This window comes from Hyaena hyaena, unplaced genomic scaffold, assembly GCF_003009895.1.
Source record: "Hyaena hyaena isolate Hyena2069 unplaced genomic scaffold, ASM300989v1 scaffold_100, whole genome shotgun sequence".
NCBI lineage: Eukaryota > Metazoa > Chordata > Mammalia > Carnivora > Hyaenidae > Hyaena > Hyaena hyaena.
In genome coordinates this window covers 2,122,207-2,128,527 of record NW_024080732.1, presented here as the reverse complement: position 1 = coordinate 2,128,527, position 6,321 = coordinate 2,122,207, and the positions used below count along the sequence as shown (strand labels likewise).

At 49.1% G+C, this 6,321-nt stretch overlaps 1 protein-coding gene across 9 annotated transcripts in view; it reads left to right on the top strand.

Annotated features, from left to right (window-relative positions):
- Positions 1-2,908: 2,908 nt before the first annotated feature.
- SH2D4A (SH2 domain containing 4A) overlaps positions 2,909-6,321 on the top strand; it is a 64,516-nt gene continuing 61,103 nt past the window's right edge. For 3 of the 9 annotated variants that reach the window (XM_039235623.1, XM_039235615.1, XM_039235616.1), the window contains exon 1: positions 2,984-3,495. The gene's annotated coding sequence lies outside the window, so the exon portion shown is untranslated. The other 6 variants (XM_039235620.1, XM_039235618.1, XM_039235617.1 and 3 more) reach the window with 5 other exon arrangements.

The following is a 6,321-nucleotide window of genomic DNA, read 5'->3' as shown; positions in this document are numbered from 1 at the left end:
AACTGGTTCTTGGACGTGTTAAATGCTAACTTATGATACAAATGTTATAAACACAGAAGAAGCAGGGATTGCTTGGGAATTGGCTGAGGGGAGGCTCAACAGGAAAGGATTCCCAAGGATTGATGCTTGAAGAATAGGTAGGATTTTTAGAAGCCAAGTTATAGGGCAACACACTTTTATCAAAGACTATACTGTGAAGCTGCAGAGCCTGAGTAGGTTTCAGAGCATGGAAAATGCCAGATTATCTGGATGCAGAGTTTGTATTAGGAAGATGATAAAGCTGAGGAAGATTAATTCTAGATTGTCCAGGTGCTTGCAAGTTGAAGAGGTTTAAGCTTAGTTATAGAAAAGAAGGAGGAGAGGGCAAAGAAGAATTTTTAGCAACCAAAAATGAAGAATTAGAGTTAATGTTTTAAAAAGATGAATTTGACAACTGCACTCAAATGTATGACCTGGAGCATCTGGAGCAGGGTTTATGATCGCATGATCTAGAACCTCATCTTTAATCCAATCACTTGGAGTGCTTACTCAAAATGCATTTGCCTGGGCCTCACAGACGTTATATTCCCTAGCTCTGGGGTGAGGTCCTGGATCTGTATTTAAATAAGTTATCCAGTACATGAAACTTTCTGTATACAAAAGCTACCTAAAACTGGCTTAGAAACAAGACCAATGAGGAAGTATATTTGTTATCCATTGCTGTGTAACAAATTTTCTCAAACTTAGTAGCTTAATACAGCACAAACTCTACCTCAGTGTTGTAGATCAGGAACTGGGGTGTGGCTTAATTAGGCGGTTTTGTGAATTTGCACTGAGGCTACAGGCTAATGCTGCAGTCACTGGAAGGCTTCACTAGGGCTGGAGGATCCACTTCCAAACTCATTGTGTGGCTGTTGCAGGAGTCCGCAGTTCCTCTCCTGTGGGCCTCTCCCAGGTTTGTTTACGATGTAGCAGTTGGCTTCCTTCAGAGTGAATGATCTGAGAGACACATACAAACCAAGACAAGCTACAAGGTCCTTTATTTTTAAACTCTTTTCTTTTTATTTATTTATTTTAATTTCAACTTTTAGTTTTAAATGTTAAACCTACTACAGGCTGATCAAGAAAGATCAAATATGACTCAACATGAAATATCTGAAATTGGAAAATCTGGGCTTATAACTACTAATCTTTAAGGTGCAAGAGTATTTCATGAAGATGTTATCCATTTCAAACATCGAATAAGATCTTCTCTCTCATTCATTTTAAGACCTGCAAAGACCATTTTGGTTCCAGGGATATATTCCTTTGGATTTTTCAAATATTCCATCAGTTTCCTCTCCCCCAGATAACTCCTTTGTTTTTGTTAGCATTGGAATAATAAAATCCTGGTGTTTGTCCTGTTTTTCATTCAAAAGGGCCTTGGAGATTTGGATCAGTCTTGTGTTTCCCACTTTTCCCCACCATCTAGCACTGAGCACATTGATTTTTTTTTTTTTTTTCATTTAAATTCAAGTTAGTTAACATGAAATGTAGTCTTGGTTTCAGGAGTAGAACCCAGCACATTTTTGAATAAAGATCTTCTTGCCTGCTTCAGCGTCTCCCATTTTGTTCACAGGGTCAGCAGCTCTGCCCACTGCTTCCTCCCTGGAGAACATTGAGCAGTCAGTCACCCAGTTTGCTGCTGGGCCAGAACACGCACTGCAATTTTGAAGCTGGCGGTCCCACAGTAGTGCCTCAAAGACCTGCACTGGAGGCCCAGCCTGGCCACCACTTTCAAGGTCTTTTATAACCTAATCTCAGAAGTGACACTCTAGAAGGTGGGGATGGATCAATGAGGCTAACTTGGAGTTTAGGTACCGCAGAAGACAAAATCCACAGTCTAAATGTGAAGTTGTAACTTGAAATTATAGTACGTGATGTGAAATAAGTTAATGTGTTTGAACACCCACCAATCCTAGGAAATATTCTAATCGCTTTACATGTATTATTATCTCATTTAACTCTCTCAAGAACTTCATGAGGTAGTAGGCATTGCTATTATCCAGAAGGGAAAACTGAAGTCCAGAGGGGTTAATAATGAAGTGGGAGAGCTGTTACAAAGAAAGACTTGTCAGGACATGAAAAGAATTTGAGTGTGGGGGAAGATAATTGGCTGCTACCAGTGTTCTGTGGAAATCTTGCTGGCTGATGAACCACTCTTTATAGCTCTTCAACTGCTCAATCCATGAAGCGTTAGGATTCATTTTCAGCTGGACACAGCAGCTACCCAGGGGCAAATGACAATCCAGCCAAATGCACCCACGGGCCATTCATTTAATAAACAGTGGGAACCAAACCTAAACCAGAAATTCTCCTCTGATAGGATCCCTAGAATGGTTCCTAAATAGCTAGGTCTCAAGGACTGCCTGTGCCCCAAGGCTCTTTCTAACTTTGAGTATCTTCTGGAGGCTGGAGAGGTTCAAAATAAGAAAGGTTCATTTTTGAAGGAAGCAAATCAGATCTCTGAATTTATCAGGTAGTCTGTGGGCTACTGAATGCTCACTGTTTATTACATTTCTCCCCAACATGTGGAATCCGGAGTACCCCAAAGCAGGCTGTTTTTCTGCCCACATTCTGAATGTTCCCCCACAATGAAAAATGCCCTCCAACGTTTGTTCTCTGCTTCTGCTGAGCTTTCCTGCACTCAGTCAGCCCCTCCCTTCATGCACCACCCCAACCTGTTCTTGCTGCAATTCAGAAGATTCCTTTACCTTCTCTCCTTTTCTACAGATATCTTTCATTTTTTACTCCGTCTCTGTTTGCAGTCTCTAACTTTCTAACCTTTCGCCTCCTCCATCCTGTCCTACAAAGCCACACCTGTACTGACAAAGTCCTGATGTCTGATAAATTACTTAATATCAACAAAAGGGGAAAAAAAAAAAAAAAAAAAGGAAGCTCAGGAGCAAAGCCCGAGAGGTGAGCCGACTTGGCCTGCCAGGACTCTGTCACTGAGAAGGGCCTGCCCGCCTCCTCAGGCTCCACCTTGAAGGAAACCTTGAGCTCGGAAACCTTGAGCTCCGGAGTGAAGAAGGGGCCGGGCCCTTTGATATTAAGTTGTGCCGGTCCTGAGATGCCTCTAAAGGCCTTCACAGACTGCGGGTGGAGGGCGGTGGTCTTGCCGCCCCGGACCCCCGGCAGCTGGGGGCAGTGTGCGGCCAGGAGAGCGGGGCGGGGGGTGCAGCAGGCCGCAGGGCCTCGCCGAAGTCTGGCCCTGGAACGTCTCCAGGTGCCCGGGTGGGGCCGCGAGCGCCCAGTCAGTCACTCGGGCATGTGGGTCGCGGGTGGGGCGGCGCAGGCGGGCCGGGGCTGAGGGACACTGTTTGCCAACATCTCGGCCGGAGTGTTTGTCCAGCCGGCCAGTGCTGCTCTCAAGCGCCCCTGCTTTGCCCTCCCTTCTCCGACAGCTTCTGGCGGCCCAGCTGGACGTGGCGTCGCGCGGGTCGGTCCGCTAGAGGAGCGCAGAGCCCTGAGCCGGTAGGTGCCTGGGGTGGGGGGAGGGGGACCAGAAAGCGGAGGCCGGGAAGGCTGTGTGTGCGCGGTGGGGCGAAGGGCTCCGGAGGGAGCGTGGAAGGCGCGGCGCCGAGGCGGGCTGGGGGAGGCCCGCGGCGGCTACGCCGGGGCCCGGGCCTGCACTCGCCCCTCCCCCAGCCCTCCTCCGCCGCGGCCCGGCGGGCGGCGGGTGTCCGGTGTCGGGTGTCCGGTGTCTGGAGCCGCGGGCGGGTGGGAGGCCGGGGCTGTGGCCGACCTACCCGGAGCCCCGAGGGGGAAGCCTTCGGCGCCCTCCGGAGGTCTGGGGGCAGTTCTGGGGCTCCGGGCGGGCCCCCGGGTACCTGAGGGGTGTGTGCAGGCGCGTCACTGGGCGGGGGCGGGCCCGCGGTGGCCGCGTGGGAGGGTCGGGCTTAGCCTGGAGCTCCTGGACTGCAGCAGAGCGGCCCCGGCGCCACGCGTGACTCCCGTCGGTCCGGGCCCCCGCGGCTCCTGCGCGCCCGCCCGCCCGCTGGGCCGCGACGGGCGCCCCCGCCTGTGGCCCCGCAGCGACTGCACCCGCGGAGGAGCGCTCGCGCACACGTGGGGTAGGGCCATGCGGACCTCCCTCGCCCCAGAGCTTCTGGGAGAGTCCCGGGAACCGGTTTCCCAGCGCGCCGGCACCCAGGGCTGCCCTCCCCGTGGGGTTCGCGCGCCGCGGGCGGGGCCGGCTTCAGGGCCCAGTGTCGCCGGTCGCCCGCTGGAAGGTAGACCCCGACCGTGGCCCCAGCCAGCGACCTTCGTCGTCGTTACCTGCCCTGCCCACTCCTGTTCTTGGGGTTCGCGCGGGCCCCTGGAGGGGGTGGGCGTGGAGTCGCCAGGAGAAGTCAAGTTTGTAGGTTTTCTCAGAGCTGTGTTTCCCTTCCCAAGGGTCACAGGGAAGAAAGAAGCATGGCACCCCTCTCTAAGCTTAGTCTTCCTCACCTCCTAGAAGGTTTTTGTTTTTCAAGTAAACTCTACCCGCCCACCCAGCCCTCACCGAGTTGGGGCTCGAACTCACGCTGGGGAGATGAAAGGTCGCATGTTCTACTCACTAGGCCAGCCAGGCTCCCCTCGAAAGAGCTTTTGATCGCCTGCTTCATAGAGACAACTTGGAGCTTTTAAAAGTGAATAAATAAACCGAAGGCATTTGTGGGCATAGATTTGACACACGAGAGGAATTTTCTAGATAAATCTGTACAGTGATTTCAAATTTCTGAAGCGTATGTACAAAACTTACCAAATTGCTGTCACCTTTGGTAATTCATTTTATCCTAAAAAGTGCCTTTTTGTAGATAAGCTTTATTAGGTAAAGTTGAATAAGATAACTGAAAGTCTGAAAACAGCTGGCTGTTTTAAAATAATTAGAATTCAAACTATGTTCTTAACATTAAAATTTTATGGTCCATATTACATTATTGTTATGATTTAGGCTTTATCTCGGGCTTCGCCCCACCCAAGGTCTCAGAGTCATTAAAAACGCAATTTTTATTTTGATGAACAGGGCTGTGGAAGATGTGAGAGTCAGGTCAAATCTATGGTATCCCGGAAAACCGATCCTATCACCCTTTAGAAATTTATTTTTGGAATAAATAGCAGATGTGGGGTTGTCATTTCTCTTTTTAAAGAAAACTGCTATACAGGAAGAAAACCAAGTTAGCTTAGCTTTTCTTTTTATTGGAGCTTGACTAGCTGGAAGTTTGCTGCATTCATTTGTTAGATGGGGAAAGTCATTTGAAGTTTGAATCAATGTCAGGGGTTGTCCTGTCAGGGAGTGAAAGTGGGAAAAACCCTGGTTAGTTAGTTTCCTCATTTCTATTTCCTCTACCCTGCTTCAGCTTGTCTCTGTAACTTCGCATGGACACTATGACATAGTCCTCAAATTACAAAGATGTGTAATACAGGCCCTCATTTCATGGATGAGAAAACTCAGTAGCTGACATCTGAAAGTCATGCAGCTCTTGAAAAGCCCACGCTGGGGTTCTTGCTGGGTGTTCTGTGAGCACCCTGTGCAATGTGAGTTTTCCATCTGAAAGCACTGGGGAGGAAGGAGTTAATTCACACTGGTGGGAATCAACAGCCTTAAACAGCACGGGATTACTTCAGCTGTCTGGCCTCAAGACAGTTGTTAGCTGGGTCCCCAAGTATTTTCTGAGTACACGGGGAAGCCAGTGTCTTTGGTCAAGATCCGGTAGTCAAGTTTAATGCTAAAAATCCACATTTGCTAGAAAAGGCAAAACCAGCCAAAACTAAAACTGAAAGAGCTTGACTATCTCATCACAGAGGTACAATGGAACTTTTCACACCTGTGAGAGGCTGTACCATTTGTGCTGCTCCTAGTGGTTGTGAGAGGGGAAACTGAGAACACTAAGCACCTGGTGAATAAAGCAGGCAAACAACATCCACACCTGGGCCGCCATGACAGCTCCTGGCTGCCCTTCCTGGTTGGAGGTCTCTTCAAAACCTGGCCTCCCCTCAGCTTAGCTACGGTTACCTGGATGAGGCTTCTGCCCCTGAGAAGTATTATGTGTCATACACCTTCAAGTCAACATTTATGTTGCTGGAAGAATTTGCTGGTCTTCATTCTGAAATTTCAAATGTGGTACCATACCCTGATGATGTGCTGATTCTGGGCTTACAAAGAAACTCTACTGTACTAGTGGAGCACAGTGGAGCTGACTCTGAGACGGACTGCTCAGCTCTGCCACTTTCTGTTTTCTTCATCTGTGAAATCGGAAGCGGGAGGGGCTGAACTCCAAAGGTAATTGTGAAAATCACGTAATAAGTTAATATATG